A 5,410-nucleotide genomic window follows, 5' to 3' on the forward strand; every position below is an offset into this window, starting at 1 on the left:
CAGTTAACCAGTGATGGATTTAGATTGCCTCCTATTTCTTTCCACAGCTTCAATGAGCAACCTTGAGTTATCCCCTTATTGAGGTATAAGGAATTGGTGGGTCATAGGGCATACCTATATGTAATCTGCCTATAGATTGACAGCTTTCTCTCTAGAAGTGCTGCACAATTACATCCCTACCAGCAGTGCATGATGGTGCATGTCTTAGCTAAAGTTCCCAGAAAGAATGAGACAAGGAGGTATGTGGAGGTAGTTTATGTGGAGGTGATCTCAAAAGCAGGAATAAGCCACTGGGAGACCTAGACAGAGAAGGAAGGAAAACCAATAATGTGTGCATTAATGAGGTCATTTCTGATGGGGCAAAGAGGATTCAATTCTGCTAGGAACATCTGACAGCACATAGAATAATCCCTGGATATGTTTGACAATAAGACCAAAGGCAAAAGCGTTTGTCAATTTATGACAACCACTGGTAGTGTTAACCCCCTCTTTTCTGCCCCCTCACTTCTGAGCTATGCAAGACTCCTTGCTCCCCGTGAACAATTCCATTTGAATTTTGATAGAGATTGCATTAAATCTAAAGATGGGCTGGGATAGTATGGACCAGTGGTCGGCAAACTCATTAGTCAACAGAGCGGCGAGCCGCCGTTTGCTGACCACTGGTATGGACATTTAAAAAATACCAATTCTTGCAATTCATGAACACAGGATATCTTTCCATTTGTTTGTGTCTTCTTCAATTTCTTAAAGTCTTGTAATTTTCAGTGTACATATCTTTTATCAACTTGGTTAAATTTATTCCTATGTATTTCATTATTTCTTATGCTATTGAGATTTTTAGCTAAACTACTCCACAGTATTGTTGCTTCAGTACCCTATTTTTTGTTTTTTTTTTTGTGGCCAAGAAACCTGCAGGGGGCCCCTCCTACAAGCATGTACCCTGGATAACAGCCTCAAGAATTACAAGTAAATTTAAATTACTGCTATGACTCCCCCAGTGGTCCTTGTGATAGACAGTCTTCTACACCTCCCATGGCCTTTGCCTTGTTTATCCCTTAGAAAAGACCCCCACAAATCATACAATGTTGGGTGCTTGGTATTTTTGTATTTCCATTCCTTTGTTCTAGGATGTAGTTTATGTTATTTAGGAGTTGTTTGATGAGTTTGTGTATTGTTTTTAAGATCTGCTTCTCCAAAAGGACATAGAGATTGCCACTAGACATATGAAAAAGTGTTCAATGCCACTAATCATTAGAATGATGCAAATTAAAACTAAAATGAGCTATCACCTCACACCTGCCAGAATGGCTACCATCAATAAATCAACAAGCAACAAGTTCTGGTAAGGATGTGGAGAAAAAGGAATCCTAGTGCACTGTTGGTGGGAATACAGACTAGTGAAGCTACAGTGGAAAACAGTATGAATTTTCCTCAAAAAATGTAAAAGGAACTGCCTTTTGATCCAGCAATTCCACTTCTGGGACTATATCCTAATAATCCCAAAAACACCAATTCGAAAGAATACATGCACCCCTATGTTCACAGCAGCATTATTTACAACAGCCAAGATCTGGGAATAGTTCAAGTGCCCATCAGTAGATGAGTGGATAAAAAAGCTGTGGTACATTTACATAATGGAATACTACGCCACTGTGAAAAAGAAGAAACTCTTACCTTTTGCAACAGCATGGGTGGACCTGGCTGCCGGAAGCCGATAATTGTAGAAAGCTGTGGACAGGGAATTCAGAGGGCTGGTCAACCTTAATTAAAGCCCCCACCTGTTAGTCCTAAATTCAATGATTGGAGTTTCCTGGGTGTATCCCGTAATCTGAATAAAAGGGATGGCAAAGCCAGAGCGAGGAGTAGTTCTCCTACTAGAGTTGGACTACCGCCTGGCCCCCCATTTCCCAAATTAATATTTTTCTAAGTCTCTTTCATTTGTGTGCGGCCTTCTCCAGAACCTGAACCCTGAACCCTGAACCCTGAACCGGAACCCTGGATCACGCAGGACGTGAAAGGGGTTTCCACATTTGGCGCCTGACCGCGGGACATCTGGAGGAGGTGATATTTTTCGCCTAAGAGTGAAGGAAGGAAAAATACACCGAGAAAAGGTGTGGAAAATTCACCGAGAAAAAGGTGAGGGAGGTTCACTCCACGCAAAGCCCACGGACTAACTGCAGAGTCTCGATCTGTAAGTAGGGTGGGAACGTCTTTTTCAGCCAGGCTAATGGGGAAGAATTAGGTTATAAAATAATGTGGTTTCTTGTTCAAATAAAAATCTTAATTGGTATTTGGAATTTAAAAACTGTAATAAGTGTAATTCTATTGATAAAACCGTCTCTGGTGCGGAGAAATTCAAAGGTGGCCTGAGAGGGCAAGGTTATCTGCTCTCCCGCAATGAGATTGCTTAAAGTATTGTTTAAAAATTATAAAAGAACTCATAGGGAAATGCAAATTTTGGCCAAATTGGGTGTTAATTATTGCTTCGGAAAGCGAAAAAGAAGGAAAAAATTTAAGATCTGTCTTTATCTATGAAGCATGAAAAGAAATTCGTCCAGATCTGTTGCTGAAACATCCCCCGAAGTGAGCAGGATGTTATTAATCTAGGGATTGCTAAATGTTTGACTTGGCCAGTTTTAAAAGTACAAAGTGCAAATTACATTGGGTGAAATCATATAATCGTGGTAATTAAAATCATATATGGATATATATATATATTTGCCGAAACCGGTTTGGCTCAGTGGATAGAGCGTCGGCCTGCGGACTGAAAGGTCCCGGGTTCGATTCCGGTCAAGGGCATGTACCTTGGTTGCGGGCACATCCTCAGTGGGAGGTGTGCAGGAGGCAGCTGATCGATGTTTCTCTCTCATCGATGTTTCTAGCTCTCTATCCCTCTCCCTTCCTCTCTGTGAAATATCAATAAAATATATTTAAAAAAAATAAAAAAATATATATATTTGATCGTTTTTTTCCATGTTAAAATTTTGAGGCTTTAACAGATGATTCTTGGAAAGCTCCAAGGGCCCAGAGTAATACAGGAAATTTGTTCTCTCTTCTTAAAGGAAATCTTTTTGAAATTTAACCAATCTAATATACTTAAAATTGCATGGAAAGCTTTATCAAATAAAAATCAATAACTATATTTTACTTTTAAATGTTATAAAGGTTTTGGCCTCTAAGGAGGGCAAAATATTTCTTAAAATCCCAACTTGAAAAACAAAAAGGGGGGATGATGAGAAATCACCTGTGGGTAGGCTGCACCAAGCCTTAATTACTTTAAATTTCTTCACTTGTGATGCTGATGGAAAGACACCTATGGAGCTACATTGGTGTCAGAATAAAACAAAAGAAAATGGTCTAGTTAAATGGAAGGATCCCGAATCTGGTTTATGGAAGGGACCCGATCCATTATTAACCTTTGACAGAGGGTATGCTTGTATATTTCCAGAGAATTTTTCTAAATCCGTGTGGATTCCTGCTAGAAATATTAAACTGCAACAGGGATCCAAGAGAGAAATAGTCAGACTAACAAGGACCTTGCGCCTAAAGCTACACCATGCAGCTGTAGACAATCAACTACCTCAGCCACAGAGAGCAGCGACTCCAAGCAATCCACTGAAGATGAGGAGCAGGAGGAGGATGAGCCAGATAACAAACAGCCCAGAGACCACCTGAGGCATGGTAAAGAAGACGGTACAGACGCCTGAGAACGTCTTTCTTGCCATGCTAGTAGTGATCAGCTGTACGGGAATATTACCTGGGGAAAATGGGGCAAATGGGGAAGTGTTTTGGACTTATGTTCCTGACCCTTTATGGGTAAGAACCCTTATGTGGGCTGATCCCCTCCTAATGTAGTCATCGATAATACCAAACACCTTGGTTCATCCAGGAGGAACATGGGTGGGGCAAGGAAGTATAATTACACAGGTGTCGCCACCCAGCTTCCCTTTTGTATGACACAAAATCAAACCACTGCTCCTTTGTGTGTAAAATTAAAGAGAGGTTTCTGGCTTGCGTGGATACCAAGGAAGTAGGGGATTATCACTACTTGCTTCTGGGAATGGTGCAGAAAATGTAACTAGACCTTGTCTATACAAAAAGAAATTGACAGCCAATTTGAAATTGAATTGTCATGGCTTAGAACAAAGAATATCTTTACATGATATTATTCTAAATGTCATAAAAATTTTTGATATTTTTAAACAGCATGTTTTACAATTGTACCAAACAAATTTACAAACTAATTCTTTGAATGATTGGCAGTAATATAAAAAGGACATGAAAGGATTTAATCCCTTCCACTGTGTGGAAGGCCCCTTGGGAAGGCACTTGAGCATTCTATGTTGGCCCCTCTTGCCCTTTTTGTCAAGAGGGACCCTTTTCTTACAATCTAATTGCCCATAGCTGTTGCCTGAGTTTTCTGTTTATGCTGAGGTTGAAACCTCGTAGTGGCTGGTAACATGGATTTGTCTCTCACCCAATGGTATGAGCTGGGCCCTCTCTGGAGAAGAAACCTGGGTTTCCCAAGATCTGTGATCAGTGCCGGGGGCCCACCAATGGCCGAGGTGGGATCCTGAGGCAGGTGCTGGGTGTGGAGGCCACGAGGGCATAGACTACCAAGGAGACAGAAATGAACCTCACATTACCCTGCTTGGCCCCGGAGGATGGCTGGTTAGACAGAGACAGGTAAGATTCCTCAAGGAAGGAACAACCTAAGACAGGCACAGTCGCAGAGGGGCCATCAGGAGAGAACTTGGGGGTCAACAGAGGTGGGGCATAGACCCTCACCCCCCCCCAACCTTGCAGGGGCCTGAACCCTAGCCCCTTCTGAGGGAGGTCTCCTGCCCCATGTCTGCTTCGCTTCTTACGCCCAGTTCAGATTGGGATCCAGGTAACAGACAGAGACTTGGCCCAGCTCAGATTGGGATCCAGGTAACAGACAGAGACTTGACCGACAGCAGCTGCCCTGTATTTAAATCCAGCTTAGCACCAGGAATGCTCAGAGCCTACACAAGAATGCAAATAATCCTTTCTTCTAATACTTACAGGACAAACTAAGATTGTTATTAGAGTATTAAATTTGACAGTAAAATAGTAATCAAGTTTTCAGATTAATTTAATTGGCTAATTGAAATGAGTAAATATTTAGGAAAATTTAATTGTACTGGACAAAAAGCTGTTCCTAAAGTATTAACTAAAATTTTTTTTGGTAGTTCATCACATGGTAAAATTGCTTGACATGCAATGAACATAAAGCAGTCATATTTTTGTTCAAAAAAATTAAAATTTAAAGTTATCAAGACTGTATTATAAAAATTTTTCCAAAAGCCTCCTAATAATTAAATCAAAAAAGGGGGACAGGATAATGGAGTAATATTATGTAAGGAAAAATATCCTGAAAGTAAATTAC

Source organism: Plecotus auritus (assembly GCF_963455305.1).
Source record: "Plecotus auritus genome assembly, chromosome: X".
NCBI lineage: Eukaryota > Metazoa > Chordata > Mammalia > Chiroptera > Vespertilionidae > Plecotus > Plecotus auritus.